Source organism: Elephas maximus, chromosome 4, assembly GCF_024166365.1.
Source record: "Elephas maximus indicus isolate mEleMax1 chromosome 4, mEleMax1 primary haplotype, whole genome shotgun sequence".
In the NCBI taxonomy this organism is placed as follows: Eukaryota; Metazoa; Chordata; class Mammalia; order Proboscidea; family Elephantidae; genus Elephas; species Elephas maximus.
Genome location: NC_064822.1, coordinates 84,787,273 through 84,806,148, shown reverse-complemented (window position 1 = coordinate 84,806,148; position 18,876 = coordinate 84,787,273). Strand labels below are relative to the sequence as shown.

Here is an 18,876-nt window from a genome sequence, read left to right as displayed (position 1 = left end):
TGAATCTTAAAATTATTTACTAATATGTACACAAATACTGCACATAAAAAATAATAATATACCACAATCCTATTACAGTTAATGTCCATATGTTTATTTTACAGAACTGAATTCAGCAGGACAAATGTAACTAATAGGCGTCTATCATGACATTGTTTCATATTACCGTTATTTTCATGATGATAATTTTAATCATTAAGTCATGCTCCACTGGGTTAAAAAAATCTTATTTACTTGACCGACCCCTGTTGTTCGATATATAAGCTGTTTCTTTTCTTTTCTATATTTTGTAATTATTTCATTGAAATTATTTCTGAGGTTTAAAAATTAAAAAAAATTAAAAAAAACCTTTTATGTCATTTTAAGATACTAAACCAAAAACCAAACCCAGTGCCGTCAAGTCAATTCCGACTCATAGCAACCCTATAGGACAGAAGAGAACTGCCCCATAGCGTTTCCAAGGAGCACCTGGTGGATTTGCACTGCCGACCCTGTGGTTAACAGCCGCAGCACTTAACCACTACGCCACCAGGACTTCCTTTATACTAGGAATCATAAAAAATTGAACCAATTTCTATGGTCTTGCCAGTGTTGACTATTAACAATTTTCAAAAACAATTGTAAAGGAAGCTTAATAACTTAATTTGCATTCTTTGTTTACTGTGTATTCTTTGTGTCTCCCCCTCCCAACAAAGGGCTGATGCCCTCTTATTCACCATTGAAACTCTAATACCAAGCACAGGAAAAGGCCCAGGAGTGCAATAAAGACTCGTTGAAGGAAAGAAATCCTTTGATGGCTAACAATTTCTCCATGTTTGTTTATGAATTATATTCTTATATGAACTTCTTGTCCATTTCTGACTTATTTAACTAAGGTTGGATAATTTTCTTAAATATATGAATTATTGACACAATATAAAAATTGATCCTTTATAATATTTTAATATTTGCTGTTTCTCCAGTGTCTGATGTTCAGTCTGTCTGCACTATTTACCAAGCAGAAATTTTACATTCTCTTATGGTCAAAACAAATGGTTTCACTCTTGTATTGATTAGAATAATTATTACTAATAATACTAGTTTGCTAAAATCAATTATACGTTTTTTTTTCCTGTGGGTTTTTAAAATCTCAACACTTTGTGTTATACATCTTTAATCAATTTATGATTTCTTTTGGTTGTCCTTTGTTTGGGGATCTTCCTATTTCTTTGTTGTTTAAAAAATGTTAATGTTTACGAGAGACAATAAACATTGATTTAAACAAAGAGAACATTTGGATTTGTTTACACATTTAAAATGGCACTGTTGTTTCAGGATTAATGACTTAGTAAAAAGCTTATTTAAAAAACACTAAAAACTTCTTGTAAAGTAGCATTTATTCCAAACAGTAACTCAGTCCCTTGTACATTCTCTTAAAGGTTCTAGGCCAGCTGGTCATTTGGGTAGAAAAGTCAGAACATGTACGAGGTGAAGGAGAATAAACGTAATTATTTTCTCCAGAGAAGTACAAAAATGCTTCTTTGCCATCATGAAGTCCAGGGAAAGGAGTCCCTGCATGCTCATTTCCTAGCATGCTCCTTGAGGTCTCTCTGCCTATGATTCAGTGCCACGGTGGTTTTATAAACCCCCTACATAAACCAAGCACAGGTCATCTTGCCTCTGTCCCTGAGTTGATTCCTCTTTGTGCCTCAGTTATGAGGTTCTGTGAGAAGTTAGTTCCTGGGGAAAAAGTACCTCGCAGCAAAGAAACTGAAAAAATCCAGTAAATAAAGTTAAACAAGTTTCTTTACAGCTAGAGCCCTCAGTGTCTTTAACAGGCCGGTGTACACTCTAAATTTCAAATAAGAAATTTTATTATATTATATGTGGCTGTTCCCAAACCACTTAGAGAATATTTAAGAAAACAGAAGAATTCTGACTTAAAACAAGATTTTTTTCATTTTCTACTAGGCTATTATCCTTTTTTAGGATAAAATTCAGATAGTAAAATGTGGTCAAATATTAATATATTGCTTTATTAAATTAAAAAAAAGAACTCAGCTGAATTAAAGTCTATTTAATATCCAGTCCCTTATTTTTCATTAAAAGACTTTAATCTTGGGGAACTTCCCAGGAAAGGCTGCAGATCTCATTAAAGCCCTCCCTCCATCCACTCCCAAAGAAACCCATCATTTAAAAGAAACTCCAAGGCTCATTTTTAAGTTTTTTCTTTCTTTTTAGGCTTTAGAACATTAACACATATTTTCCTTTCTGCAATATCAGTTTCACCTTGAACTTTTAATCACTAAATAAACATAAATGAACATAAAACTCATGTCCATCTGTTCAATATGATGGAGTAATGTGAGCAAACACTGAGCAAAAATAAAGCTGCTTCAATAGTTAATATAAACCTGCAAGGTATTCATTCTCCTGATCAGAGAATTCCTCCCATCACAGAGAAGAGTCCACTCTCTGCATTTTTGTTTTAGCACCACTAACAATGTTTTTCAAACTTGAAACCTTAACGAAGACATAATTGTCTTAAGATGTCAGATTAATAGTTACCTGGTCCAAAATTTTATTTCCAGGAGGGCGAAATGCCACCATTTTTAGGAGGACGTGGCTGCCATTTGGTCTTAGGCTGTGCTGAAAAGCAGCCCTAGCTTCCCTCAAAAATCATGGTGTTATTTATGAGGATTATTTAAGAACCATGTCCAGCAGAAGGCCCTGGCACTCTCTTCCAGAAGCTGTCAGAACCCTATTCTTCCCTTTATACCCTCTGGAATCTGACTTCTACAGCTTGGCTCCCAGCCCCAGAACTAAAGAGGGAAATGGAAGTCCTGTACTGTAGGTGCATGTGGTAGTTTTCTCATCATTGGTAATAAGGACCCAGGAAGAGGGGCTCTGGCATCCCAGTTGGACTCTGGAATAAATTCTACACGAACAGTGATGTAGACTGAAGTAAGGTCCTATTGCATGGTTATTAACATAGTTCAGTTGTTTTCATTATTAGGTTTCTATCTCAAATACTATTATTTTAGTTATCTTTATAAATGGGTTTACTCAGTAACATATTACTGTAGAACAAGCGCTTTTAAGCTAAGAACCCTGTATTGTTTTAAAAGCCAATTAGAATTAAGCAGCTGCATCTGTGGAGATATTTCCTCCCAAGATCAGCAATTATATTTTTAAAGGATATAATGTCCTTGGGATGGTAACCATTAAGGTGTTGAACAATTTCCACTATTCCCTAGATACTAGAAACAAGCAAACAGGTGGCTTAAGGTCAGTTTTGACATTCTTCTTTGCTAGTTTTGCTCAAGGTCTGACGTTATTGCATACCAGAGAATTCTTTTAAAACAGCATACAGATATACTGGGCTAATAAAACATCTTTACGACCGAGCTTTTATACATTATACATGTTAGCTACTTTAAATTGAGTGCTGATGCTAGCTAGCTACTAGCTGCTTTGGCATCATAAAGAAACAGATTCAACACAATGAACATAGTATATTCTGAATAGGACTTATTAGGGATATTAATAATCAGATACTATAATTCTCTTTTGTATAGAAAACTGGTCAAGAAAAGTAAAGAGAATTTAGTTTGCCTCATTCTAAAACAAATTTGCAGTGAAAATTAAATGGGCTACGTAGAATAATTGTCACCAAACAAAAAAAATGTTAACTTTTTAATGTTCAAAGGCCATCGCTGAAATAAGGAAGAAAAATGCTTATATGGGTCCTGTGGCCTGTGGAGATGGAAAAGGAACCGAAGATTAAAAAAAAACAAAAAAACCCTGGAGAACGTGATAGGATAAAACAACACAGAAAGAGGAGGAAGAAAAGAGAAAGTGAAAAAATGAGAGAAACACATTAAGAAGGCGGGCAGAGGCTAGGAACAGATACAGGTGGCAGTCTTCGCAAAACTAAGCAGTTTCAGCGTACCTGCTCCTGAACCACCGTATTCAGGTGATGCACGTTTATGACACTCTGGCTCTGCACAGTTTTGAAAACTCAGTTATACAGAAACTGCTTTTAAGGCCCCCCTTCTGTTTTTTGCTATAATGTAATCAGACAAATGGTGAAACAGAAAGTGTGGGTTGAAATAAAAGGGTACTCAGAGGTTTTAAACAACGGTTGACAAAACAGTATCGAAAACCATTAGGGAGTACAGTACTTTGCAGAATAACTGAAGGATGGCACTTATTTCTGAACCAATAATTTCTGAAGGAAGGTAAAATTTTGACCTATCACTTAAAGCTCTGAGTAAAAATATAGGATTTCTATGCAATAATTATAATTTAGGAAGAAGAAAACTCTTTTCAACTACCCATTTTAGAAAACAAATGGATGTGTTTTCAGTAACCAAGGGTAGTCTCAAAAGTAAGCTCTGCTTCGGAATAATTTCTCTTATCAGTATAATATACTGACGCCGAACAAAAATAATTTCTCCTCTATTCCCCCCTAAGAGATAACTTTTTGTAAAACCATGATAACATTTCATGGAAATACAAGAATGTATTTATTAGACTGAATTCTTCTTTGACTTCTAGTTGACAGAATAGCACCAACGAAAGTGTTTTGTTTGGGATTTTGAGCCCGAAACACGGTACCTTGAAAAGGTGATGGGGAGAGGAGCACAGCAAGAGGCCGGAAAGCTATGGGTGGCATGAAACAATGGCCACTTTGTAAATATAAAGGGATTCTATGAAAGTGATGGGAACGAATCAAGACCAAACATAGAAGCTCCCAATTCAGCCAAGGTCAATGCCTCCAATGGCCCTGGTAGCCCTCACTCTAAGCAAATCCCAAGGGTCCCAATCCCTCTAGTGGTAGTAGCCCTGAGTCAACTCTGAGATGGAAATGCCACCATTCCACACTGCCACTATTCTCAGCACATGCATCCTCTCTTCCCCCCCGCCCCTTTCTACCATTATATCATTGCCATATTCTTCCCAAATCATAAGCTAACCAACAATCTACAACAGTATATTTGGCACCACCTGGTGAAGGTTCTAAGGCAACTGTGGACTCCTCACACACAGTGATGTCAGAGAGGGATTACAGTACTTTCTCCAGGCATGTAAAGATTACTCATTCATAGTTCACTGAAACTAAATGGATAAAATATCTTGCATTTCAGAGCAACCGACTGGTCATCAACTACCACAACCATTTCACTGAACAAAGAAGGCTAAGGCCTGGCCAGAGTACATCATTTGATCAAGGTCATGTAGATAGGTGGTAACAGAGCCAATTTTTGGAATAATATTCATTTAAAATACTCAGAAAACAAATTAAGTGACTAAGCATTAGGAATATGAAAAGAAATGAAGCACCCATTATAGCAAATGTTGGGGGAGATGCTCCTGTAAAGAGCTCTAGTTAAAACAGACCATAAAAAAATTATCACTGATATAAAAACATTAGCATGAAAAAAGTATGTGTGATTTATTCTTGCTTCATTTTCTTAAAAATTTATGGAAGGTGAATGGTATGGGATCTCACAACTTGACTTTATGGTCACAAACTCTCTTAAATAGGAAATATAAAGATAGTATACCACTGGGTTTCATTTCTTGCCACGGTATTATAAAAAAGGAACATAAAAAGCCATCTGTTTAACCATTATACCTTCTGTTAGGCTTCCAATCTACTCTGTGGCCCTTTACAGGTAGTTTGAGGCATATGCGTAGAGCGAAGTTCTGTGGTGGTTCAACTCCCTATTAGAACTCTTGGGACTGAGATTAGAGACCACTCTAAGTCTTAACATACAAAACCCCTCAACTCTGGCATCAATTAAATCATGCTTCTGACTACATGTGCTATATCATGGCTCTCTTTCACTAATAATGAAAAAACTGGTGGTGAGCAAAAATGTTATAATGCACTTAAACTAATAAAAAAGTTACTTGTAAACTGGGGTGATATTTTAAAAAGACAGATGTAAGTACAAACAGATCTGTGATTTTTTTTTTTTTTTCACTTGAGCAGGTACACCTTAGTACCGGCACTCTAAACCAATCCTTTAAATGATAACATGTCCTTGTTTTTTTACTGAATCTAGCAACAGCACAATAATAAATGGCAAACACTCACTAAACTCTTACTGTGTGACAGATGCAATGTTAACTGCTGTTTTATTTAATTACTTCGATACTCATCTGTAACTCAATGTGATATGAATTGTTAGGAATAAAATGACGAAACTGAGGCACAGATGAACCAGTAACCAGTCCAGAGTCACTCAGCCAGTAAGCGGTAGATCCAAATCTGACTGCTGACAAAAGACAATGTTTATAACCAATACAAGTCACTTATATTTACAAAATAAAGTCATTAGTAAGTCTGCAAGGACATTTGTAAGCATACATCCTGTCTCAGCAGAAAAACTAAACAAGTAGATGTGACCGTGTTGATGGTGTTGTTAGGTGCCGTCGAATCAGTTCTGACTCATAGTGACCCCATGCAGAACAGAACAAAACACTGCCTGATCCTGCACCATCCTTATAATTGTTGTTATGCTTGAGCCCATTGTTGTAGCCACTGTGTCAATCCAACTGATTGAGGGTCTTCCTCTTTTTCATTGGCCTTCTACTTTACGAAGCATGATGTCCTTCTCCAGGGACTGGTCCCTTTTAATAACATGTCCAAGTAGGTGAGGCAAAGTCTCACCATTCTTGCTTCTAATGAGCATTCTGGCTGTACTTCTTCCAAGACAGATTTTTTTTTTGGCAGTCCATGGTACATTCAATGCTCTTCATCAACACCACAATTCAAAGGGATCAATTCTTCACAGTCTTCCTTATTCATTTTCCAGCTTTCACATGCATATAAGGCCACTGAAAACACAATGGCTTGGGTCAGGTGCACCTTAGTCCTCAAAGTGACATCTTTGCTTTCTAGCACTTTAAAAAGGTCTTTTGCAGCAGATTTGCCCAATGCAATGCATCATGTGATTTTCTGACTGCTACTTCCACGGGCATTGATTGTGGATCCAAATGAAATGAAATCCTTGACAACTTCAATATTTTCTCTGTTTATCATGATGTTGCTTATTGGTCCAGTTGTGAGGATTTTCATTTTATGCTGAGGTGTAATCTATTGTAAGGGCTGTAGTCTTTAATCTTCATCAGCTAGTGCTTCAAGTCCTCTTCACTTTCAGCAAACAAAGCTATTTCATCCACATATTGCAGACTGTTAGAGTCTTCCACCAATCCTGATGCCCCCTTCTTCTTCATACAGTCCATCTTTTCAGATTATCTGCTCAGCACACAGACTGAATACTTAGGGTGAAAGGATATAACCCTGATGTACGCCTTTCCTGATTTTAAACCAGGCAGTACCCCCTTGTTCTGTTCAAATGACTGCCTCTTGGTCTAAGTACAGGTTCTTCATAAGCACAATTAGGTGTTCTGGAATTCCCATTCTTTGCAATGTTATCCATAATTTGTTACGGTTCACACAGCAGAATGCCTTTGCCTAGTCAATAAAACACAGGTAAACATCTTTCTGGTAGTCTCTGCTTTCAGCCATGATCCACCTGACATCAGCAATGATACCCCTTGTTCTACTTCCTCTTCTGAATCCAGCTTAATTTTTGGCAGTTCCCTTTCAATGTACTGCTGCAACTGCTTTTGAATAATCTTCAGCAAAATTTTATTTGTGTGATACTAATGGAAGAACACCCCCAGTGTTTCTCAAGCTGAAAGAACTGAAGAAAAAATTCAAGCCTCGAGTTGCAATAGTGAAGGATTCTATGGGGAAAATATTAAATGACGCAGGAAGCATCAAAAGAAGATGGAAAGAATACAAAGAGTCATTATACCAAAAAGAATTAGTCAACGTTCAACCATTTCAAGAGGTAGCATATGATCAGGAACCGATGGTACCGAAGGAAGAAGTCCAAGCTGCTCTGAAGGCATTGTCAAAAAACAAGGCTCCTGGAATTGATGGAATATCAATTGAACTGTTTCAACAAATGGATGCAGTGCTGGAGGTGCTCACTCGTCTATGCCAAGGAATATGGAAGACAGCTTCCTGGCTAACTGACTGGAAGAGATGCATATTTATGCCTATTCCCAAGAAAGGTGATCCAACCGAATGTGGAAAATATAGAACAATATCATCAATACTACATGCAAGCAAAATTTTGCTGAAGATCATTCAAAAACGGCTGCAGCAGTATATCGACAGGGAACTGCCAGAAATTCAGGCCGGTTTCAGAAGAGGACGTGGAACCAGGGATATCATTGCTGATGTCAGATGGATCCTGGCTGAAAGCAGAGAATACCAGAAGGCTATTTACCTGTGTTTTATTGACTATGCAAAGGCATTCGACTGTGTGGATCATAACAAACTATAGATAACACTGAGAAGAATGGGAATTCCAGAATGCTTAATTGTGCTCATGAGGAACCTTTAGATAGATCAAGAGGCAGTTGTTCGGACAGAACAAGGGGATACTGCATGGTTTAAAGTCAGGAAAGGTGTGTGCCAGGGTTGTATTCTTTCACCATACCTATTCAATCTGTGTGCTGAGCAAATAATCCAAGAAGTTGGACTATATGAAGAAGAACGGGGCATTAGGATTGGAGGAAGACTCACTAACAACCTGCGTTATGCAGATGATACAACCTTGCTTGCTGAAAGTGAAGAGGACTTGAAGCACTTACTAATGAAGATCAAAGACCACAGCCTTCAGTATGGATTACACCTCAACATAAAGAAAACAAAAATCCTCACAACTGGACCGATGAGCAACATCATGATAAATGGTTAAAAGTTTGAAGTTGTCAAGGATTTCATTTTACTTAGATCCACATTCAACAGCCATGGAAGCAGCAGTCAAGAAATCAAAAGACGCATTGCATTGGGCAAATCTGTTACAAAGAACCTCTTCAAAGTGTTGAAGAGCAAAGATGTTACCTTGAAGACTAAGGTGCGCCTGACCCAAGCCATGTTTTTTTTAATTGCATCATATGCATGTGAAAGCTGGACAATGAATAAGGGAGACTGAAGAAGAATTGATGCCTTTGAATTGTGGTGTTGGTGAAGAATATTGAATATACCATGGACTGCCAGAAAAACGAACAAATCTGTCTTGGAATAAGTACAGCCAGAATGCTCCTTAGAAGCAAGGATGGCAAGACTGCGTCTTACACACTTTGGACATGATGTCAGGAAGGATCAGTCGCTGGAGAAGGATATCATGCTTGGCAAAGTACAGGGTCAGCGGAAAAGAGGAAGACCCTCAACGAGGTGGACTGACACAGTGGCTGCAACAATGGGTTCAAGCATAACAACGATTGTAAGGATGGTGCAGGACTGGGCAGTGTTTCGTTCTGTTGTGTATAAGGTCGCTATGAGTCGGAACTGACTCGATGGCACCTAACAACAACAACAAATGATATTGTTCGATAATTTCCTCATTCTCATGGGTTACCTTTCTTTAAAATAGGCATAAATATGGATCTCTCCCAGTCGGCTGGCCAGGTAGCTGTCTTCCAAATTTCTTGACATAGAAGGGTGAGTGCTTCCAGCTTTGCATCCACTTGTTTGTGTGAAACATTTCAGTTTGTATTCTGTCAGTTCCTTGAGCCTTGTTTTTGGCCAATGCTTTCAGTGAAGCTTGGACCTCCTCCTTCAGTACCATCGATTCCTGATGATACGCTACCTCCTGAAATGACTGAACATTGACCAATTCTTTTTGGTACAGTGACTGTGTATTCCTTCCATCTTCTTTTGATGCTTTCTGCATCATTTAAATGTTCCCTGTAGAATCCTTCAATATTGCAACTGGAGGCTTGAATTTTTTCTTCAGTTCTTTCAGCTTGAGAAACGCCAAGCATGTTCTTCCCTTTTGGTTTTTTTTCTCCAGGTCTTTGCACATTTTGTTATAATACTTTGTCTTCTCAAGCTGCCCTTTGAAATCTTGTGTTCAGCTTTTTTACTTCATCATTTCTTCCTTTTGCTTTAGATACTCTATGTTCAAAAGCAAGTTTCAGAGTCTCATCTGACATCCATTTTGGTCTTTTCTTTCTTTCCTGTCTTTTTAATGACCTCTTGCTTTCTTCATGTATGATGTCCTTGATACCACTCTACAACTCGTCTGGTCTTGAGTTGTCAGTGCTCAGCGTGCCAAATTTATTCTTCAGAGGGTCTCTAAATCCATGTGGAATGTACCCAAGGTCGTACTTTGGGTCTCATGGACTTGTTCTAATTTTCTTCGACTTCAACTTGAACTTGCATATGAGCAATTAATGGTCTGTTCCACAATTGGCCCTTGCCTTGTTCTGACATGATATTAAGCTTTTCTATCATGTCTTTCCACCGATGTGGATTTGATTTCTGTGTATTCCATCTGGTGAGGTCATCGTGTACAGTCATCGTTTATGTTGTTGTGACCATGAGAGCTATAAATTTCATCACTTACTAAGGTGAATGATACATTTAACCCAATTCTTGTCACAAAACTGAGAAAAATCCTATTGCTGATGTTCAAAAATATTCAAACCAGACTCAATAAGGAATCCGTGACCTCTGAGGTTCCTCTGGGAAACTGCTCCTCCTGTAGTCTCTTCCATTTCAGTAAACCAGGGTAGAGGTAAGGTCTAAATCCAAATGTGATCCGATGTCCCAAATCTATACCTGTTTGTCTGTCAAAAGCAGAATCATTTTTCTTCTCCAAACCTGAATTGATACTGGCCATTGTTAGGGATTGAACATGTCCTCCCGAAATATGTGCTGGCATTCTAGCCCCTATACATGTGAATTTGGGAATTGGGTTTTCTTTGTTATGCTAATAGGGCCATCTCAGTATAGGGTATAACCTAAGCTTAATTAGTCATGACTTATAAAAAGAGTAGATAAGACACAGAAGCAAGCATATATGGGGGAAGACAGATGCCATATGGGGATCCTCTACAAGCCAAGGAATGTCCAGGCTATGGACAAGAAATAAATCGACATAGCCCAGATCTTGATTTTGGACTCTTACCTTTCAAAACTGTGAAAAAATAGATATCTGTTCTTTAAAACTACCCATTTGTGTTTTAAAGCAGTACTAGGTAACTAAGATAGCCAATTTATTAGTGATTTTTTTGTACATCTGAGTGATGACAGTGAGATGACAAATTATTTTCATTACCTTGTAATCACCATTCAGGAATGATGAATCAGTTTTTAATATTTATGACATTCTACAATGAAACCCGCCATTTTACTTAATTAGGGATACAAAGAAAATAATTCTTCATCCATGAAATCAAGATGACTATGGACTTCTCATTCAGATCTTAAATACTGAGTCCATCAATTCTGACAAACAAATTCATGTTTAGAGTTACAATGAAGTAAAATGTGAAAACGTTTTCAACAAAACATTGTTCTGCCTCATGGCTAGAGTGGTGACTTCAAATAGCCAAACTTTATTTGTCAAAACATTTTCTTTTACAGGCATATTTCTAAGTTAAATTAGTATGTAAACATCTCAAAGCAAAAAAGTAAATAAAATAATAATTTTAGGAGGAAACAGCAATAAAAATAAATATACAACATTAAGGAAAATTTGTTCCCTGTGACTTCTGGGTCAAAATAGCTGCCAGACTATAAAACGTCTACTTTAAGATTCAATAACACAGATGGTGTTAATTTTTTATTCAGCTAATAAAATATTATATGTTTTAAAATTTACAGGGTTTATGAGTCGGAATCGACTTGATGGCAATGGTTTTTTTTTTTTTTTTTTTTAATTCCTCATATTATCTTTAGTCATACTCTGCAATTAGTTCAGAAACTTTGGGCTTCAAATAATCTAGGAAGTGTTGTGCTATTTTGTGAGCATTCAGTATCACTGGAGAAGATGGATGCTAAGTTTGAGATGTGTGCTGCGAAATTTCAGGGCAAAAGACCTGATATGTATTGTAAATATCAGTGATGTTGACTAAAGTGGCACTCTACTTGACAATATTCTATTTATAGACCTGGGGTTGGCCTGATCCTTGTCCTTTACTGAAACCACAGCACTGGGTGAAGACAGATGTGACTTGTCAATCAGCAGTCAGACTGAATAATGAAAGCTACAAACCTAACCTAGAGCACATAAATAAGAAATATAAATGGCTCGGCTGTAGGGAACAGCTACTGGATCAATTAACTGTGCTTAAAATCAGCATTTCTCAAGCTGAAAGAACTGGAGAAAAAATTCAAGCCTGGAGTTGCAATAGTGAAGGATTCTACAGGGAAAACATTGAACGACACAGGAAGCATCAAAAGAAGATAGAAGGAGTACACGGAGTCACTATACCTAAAAGAACTGGTCAATGTTCAACCATTTCAGGAGGGAGCTGTCATGGACTGAACTGTGTCCCCCCCAAAATATGTGTCAACTTGGTTAGGCCATGATTCCCAGTATTGTGTGGTTGTCCTCCATTTCGTGATTGTAATTTTATGTTGAGAGGGTTAGGGTGGGATTGTAACACCACCCTTACTCAGGTCACCTCCCTGATCCAAAGTAAAAAGAGTTTCCCAGGGGTGTGGCCTGCACCACCTTTTATCTCTCAAGAGATGAAAGGAAAGGGAAGCAAGCAGAGAGTTGGGGACCTCATACCACTAAGAATGCAGCACTGGGAGCAGACCATGTCCTTTGGACTCAGGGTCCCTGCGCCTGAGAAGCTACTCTACCAGGGGAGGACTGAGGACAAGGACCTTCCTCCAGAGCTGACAGAGAAAGACTTTCCCTGGAGCTAAAGCCCTGAATTTGGACCTTTAGCCTACTTTGCTGTGAGCACATAAATTTCTCTTTGTTAAAGCCATCCTCTTGTGGTAGTTCTGTTATAGCTGCACTAGATGATCAAGACAGTAGCATATGATCAAGAACCTATAGTACTGAAGGAAGAGGTCCAAGCTTCACTGAAAGCACTGGCCAAAAACAAGACCCCAGAAATTGACCGAATACCAACTGACATGTTTCAACAAGTGCTGCAACACTGGAAGCACTCACTCTTCTATGCCAAGAAATTTGGAAGACGGCTACCCGGCCAACAGACTGAATGAGATGCATATTGGAGCCCATTCCAAAGAAAGGTGACTCATGAGAACGAGGAAATTATTGAACACTATCATTAATATCACATGCAAGGAAGATTTTGCTGAAGGTAATTAAAAAATGGTTTTAGCAGTACATCGACAGGGAACTGCCAGAAATTCAAGTTGGATTCAGAGAAGGACGTGGAAAAACGATATCACTTCTGCTGTCAGATGGATCTTAGCTGAAAGCAGAGAATACATGAAAGATGTTTACCTGTGTTTTATTGACTAGGCAAAGGCATTTGACTGTGTGGATCATAACACACCTTGGATAACATCGAGAAGAATGGAAATTTCAGAAAATTTAATTGTGCTCATGAGGACCCTGTACAGAGACCAAGAAGCAGTCATTCAAACAGAACAAGGGGATACTGCATGGTGTAAAATCGGGAAAGGTGTGCATCGGGGTTGTATCCTTTCACCATACTTATTCAATCTGTATGCTGAGCAAGTAACCCGAGAAGGTGGACTATATGAAGAACACAGCATCAGGACTGGAGGAAGACTCATTAACAACCTGAGTTATGCAGATGACACAACCTTGCTTACTGAAAGTGAAGAGGATTTGTAGCACTTACTGAAGATTAAGGACTATGGATTATACCTCAATATGAAAACAGAAGTCTCCACAACTGGATCAATAAGCAATAGCATCATAAATGGAGAAAATATTGAAGTCAATGATTTCATTTTACTTGGATCTGCAATCAATGCTCATGGAAGCAGCATTCCAGAAATCAAGTGAAAACCGAAGATACAAGGAAAATATCAGTCCAAAGGACTAATGGACCACATGAACCACAGCCTCCAGCCCGAGCTCAGAAGAACTACATGGTGTCTGGCTACCACCACCGACGGCTCTGACAAGGATCACAATAGAGAGTCCTGAACAGAGTGGGAGAAAAATGTAGAATAAAATTCAAATTCACAAAAAAAACACTAGACTTGCTGGTCTGACAGAGACTGGAGTAACCTATGAGACTATGACCCCCAGACACCCTGCTACCTCAGAACTGAAGCCACTCCCATAGTCTATTTTTCATCCAAAGATCAGACAGGGCTATAAAACAAACTATAACACATGGAGCAACATGCTTCTTATTTCAATCAAGTATATGAGACCAAGTTGGGAATAGCTGTCCAAAAGCAAAGATGAGAAGGCAGAAAACCTGATGAATGGACATGGGGAACTCGGGGTATAAAGGCAAAGGAGGGGAATGCTGACACATCGCGGGGATTGCAACCAATGTCACAAAACAATCTGTGTATAAATTTTTGAATGAGAAACTAATTTACATTGTAAACTTTTACCTAAAGCACAATTAAAAACAACAACAAAAAAACCAAACAACATATTACATTGGGCAAATCTGCTGCAAAAGCATCCCTTGAATGTGCTAAAAAGCAAAGATGTCACTTTGAGGACTAAGGTGCACCTGACCCAAGCCATCATACCGTCAATTACCTCAGATGCACGCGAAAGCTGGACTCTGAATAAGGAAGACTGAAGAAATGATGCCTTTGAATTCTGGTGTTGGTTAAGAATACTGACTATACCATGGACTGCCAGAAAAATGAACAAATGTGTTCTGGAGAAAGTACAGCGAGAATGCTCCTTAGAAGTAAGGATGGCGAGACTTCATCTCACATACTTTGCACATGTTATCAGGAGGGACCTGTCCCTGGAAAAGGACATCATGTTTGGTAGAGGGTCAGTGAAAAAGACGAAGGCCCTCAATGAGATGGATTGACACAGTGGCTGCAACAATGGTCTCAAACATAGCAACGATTGTGAGGACGGTGCAGGCCCGGGCAGTGTTTAGTTCTGTTGTACACAGGGTTGCTATGAGTCGGAGCCAACTCGATGGCACTTTACAACAATATAACATATTACAGAAGAGTTCAGAAATCCTATGTAATTAATTTTCACAAAATGAACACATTTGTCTAATAACTTCCAAGACCAAAAAGAACGCCTTCCCTAGTCCTGACCCCCTTCTGCAAAGGCAACCATTATTCTGACTTCTATTGTTTTTGAACTCTCTATAAATGGACAATATTGTATGTAATGGTGTTTAGTTTCTTTAGCATAACATTGTTTGCTGAGATTTATCCATGTTGCTGTGCGTAGCAGTTATTTCTCACCGCAGTAGATTTCCATCGTATAACTACATCAACAACTTATCCATCTATTCTTCCGCTGATGGACATTTGAGTTTCCAGTGTTTGCTATTACAATAATGTTCTTTTGAACACTTGTACCTAGAAGTAAAATTGCTACATTACTGCAATTTCCTACCAGCTGATCTCCCTGCTTTCCCATCCTACCTTCTTCTTGTGTATCTATTTCGCACATTGTTACTTAAGAAAGTATTTCTAAAAAACCCATCTCATGCTCCTGCTCAAAAGACTCTAATGGCTCTCCACTGCCTTCAGGATAAATCCAAACTCCTCCCAGGTCTTCAACTTGCTAGTCCTCGATCATCCTGCAACTCTGCCAGTCACCCTCTACCCTTATGCCAAGACACCCGCTGTTCTTAGAATACATCACTCTCAAGCTACATATGCCACTCTCTCTCCTTGGAAAACACTTCTGACTCTTCGCTTGCTAATTCTTACATATTCTTCAAGCTTACTTTAGCTCTTTAGGAAGCTTTCCCCAATCTTTTGGCCCCTCTACTGATCTGGAGGTGGGCACTCTCCCTGTGCTTCCAAAGCACTAGTTGTTTTTATTTTATCACTGGGAACTCTAAGTAGGCTTATCTGCCTACTCTTCCAATTCCCATCATTAGCTTGTGAATCCCTCAGCATGGTGGCTGGCATGTACCGGTTGCGTATGTGTTTGTTGAATAAACAAATAGGTGCTACCTACACAGAACAGAAACTGGCAGAGTTTACCCTTAAATCACAGTTTACAAAGGGCAGTACAAACAAGAAAATGTCAATGTGAACCCAGAGGTAATGAAGTTGACATTCAGGTATTTTAAGTAAAGCCCTGCAGTATTGATTTATATACATATTTATATATATATTTTACACATATGTGTATATATATGATACACACACACACACACACACACACACACACACACACACACCCCAAGTCAACACCTAAAGAAGAAATACTATTATTCTGATCTACAATTTACGGTTTCCATCTGACCTTAAATAAAACATTTAATTGAAATAATTCCATGGATATTAATTCTTAAATGCTCAGTGAAAGGAAGTGCTTGAGTAAATCATACCAATGAAAGAGGAGATGGAAAAATAATTACAAAAAATAAGTCTAATGTTAGTTCAGCAATGGGGAAAAAAGTTAGTATAAAATTCTCCTGACACACCTGTATTTCTTAACACCTCATCACTTAAGCAAAGGTTTTCACTTATTAAAAAAAATTAATCAAAATAGGCCAAATTTCACCAGCCAAGAATGATATATGCTTCATCCTACAAAGACAGGGGGCAGTAAATAAAAAGAGTGTAAGGAATCTAATGAACTCAAAAGAATTGATAAACAGTATGATCTCTCAAGACATCTCTCAAGCCATTTTCAGATTCCGGTTTAAAAATTACTTATCTGAATAAGTTGTCTAAGATTATAAAGAAAAGGGGTCCACAAATATTCTCCATTTTATAGCTTGGGAATATACACACAACGTAATACAGCAAGTTGCTCTTTCCCCAACTGTCCCTTCAACTATGTTATTTATTTTCTCAGCTGAAAAATGATTAAATTGCTTTGGATGGCAAAACGATAAATTAACCTTTTATTGATTCATACCTATATTATTTCAAAAAAGAACTACATTAAACATTTATATTTTTAAAACCAGACTTTAAAAATTCCAAAACATTTATAATAACTAACAATTCATCCTTTCAGTGTGATTCTGCTACAAATAAAAAGTTATTAATTCAATTTTGGATATTTTGATTTGTAAGGACAATACATCTGTAGAGTTATCCAACAAAATTAGAAATTTGCCTCTAGAACTGAGAAGACAGATCCAACTCATCAAAGTAGCAGACAGGTGACAAAAAGCTATAAAACTTATTCAAGTATATTCTAATTACACTTTAAAAAAATTTTTTTTATTGTGCTTTAAGTGAAAGTTTACAAATCAAGTCAGTCTCTCATACAAAAACTTATATACACCTTGCTCCCAGAACCCACCCAGTGCCCTCGAGTCGATTCCGACTCATTACACCTTGCTATATACTCCTAATTGCTCAGCCCCTAATGAGACAGCACACGCCTTCTCTCCACTCTCTATTTTCATGTCCATTCAGCCAGCTTCTGACATCCTTTGCTCTCTCATCTCCCCTCCAGGCTCTTAATTACTCTCTTAAGTAACATCGCTTTATCATTATTATACAAATCCATACCGCATCATCCTACATTTCCATTTTAAGATACTTGAAATTTAGTATTTTAATGTGTGTATGTACATATATAAGGGAACCCTGGTCGCACAATGGTTAAGCCCTTGGCTGCTAACTGAAAGGCTGGTGGTTAGAATCCACCAGCGGTCCTACCGGAGAAAAGACCTGGTGATCTGCTCCTATAAAGAATATAGCCTAGAAAACACTATAGGGCAGTACTACTCTGTCCTGTAGGGTTGCTATGAGTCAGAATCGACTCAACGGCACACAACAACAACATGTGTGTATATATAGGTGTATGTATATATGTGCATATGGTTTGAGCATGTATACATGTGTACAATACACATACGCTCCTTTAAGTATACTTGATAGTAGAAATCAGGGTGTTTTTTCCCCTTTTTCATATCGCCTAGTCCAGTAAACATAGTACATACTCATTTAATTAAGTAAATTACCCCATAGATAACTGTTTCAGTTATACAACCATCCTTTGGCAAAGTGAGGAGATCTATATATTTCTAATTACAAATTTCCACCAATCCATTAATAATATTAATCCAACTCTGCTCCCAAAGAAGCAAAACAGTATAGATTTCTAAGGAACAAACTGAATAATGATAACTCTAAAAGCTGGATATGTGAAAACTAATATTAAGAAATTCTCAACAAATCACTACTTGTGTTTCAACATGATGGTTAAAAACATATTCAGGAAAAGATAAAGTAATTATTAAATTTCAGACTATGAAAAAATCATGAAGAATAAAATTATGCAAGTGATGGTCTGACAAACTGATTTCAAATATTGATGTTAGTTCAGACCAACACACTTTTCCTCCTCCAGGTAAGATGTCACTTCATCACACCTCCCTCCACAAACTCCTACCCCATGTCCCATCGTAACAACGGTAACCCTTTTTTCTTTTTATTGTACTTTAGATAAAAGTTTACAAAACAGACAAGCATCTCATTAAACCGTTAGTACATATACTGTTTTGTGACATTGGTTAACAACCCCATGACATGTCAACACTCTCCCTTCTTGACCTTGGGTTCCCTATTACCAACAGTCCTGTTGCCTCCTGCCTTCTAGTCCTTGCCCCTGGGCTGGTGTGCCCCTTTAGTCTTGTTTTGTTTTATTTGGCTAAAGGGTAAAACTGAGGAGTGACTTCATTACTGAGCTAAAAGGTGTCTAGGGGTCATACTCTTTGGATTTCTCCAGTCTCTGTCAGGCCAGTAAGTCTGGTCTTTTTTCGGGAGTTAGAATATTGCTCTATATTTTTCTCTAGCTCTGTCTGGGACCTTCTATTGTGATCCCTGTTGAAGAAGTCAGTGGTGGTAGCGGGGCACTATCTAGTTATACTGGACTCAGTCTGGTAGAGGCCGTGGTAGATACAGTCCATTAGTCCTTT

At 37.9% G+C, this 18,876-nt stretch overlaps 1 protein-coding gene across 2 annotated transcripts in view; it reads right to left on the bottom strand.

Annotated features, from left to right (window-relative positions):
- Positions 1–18,876, bottom strand: part of RASSF8 (Ras association domain family member 8) — a 125,527-nt gene that overhangs the window by 15,317 nt on the left and 91,334 nt on the right. The window lies entirely within an intron of this gene.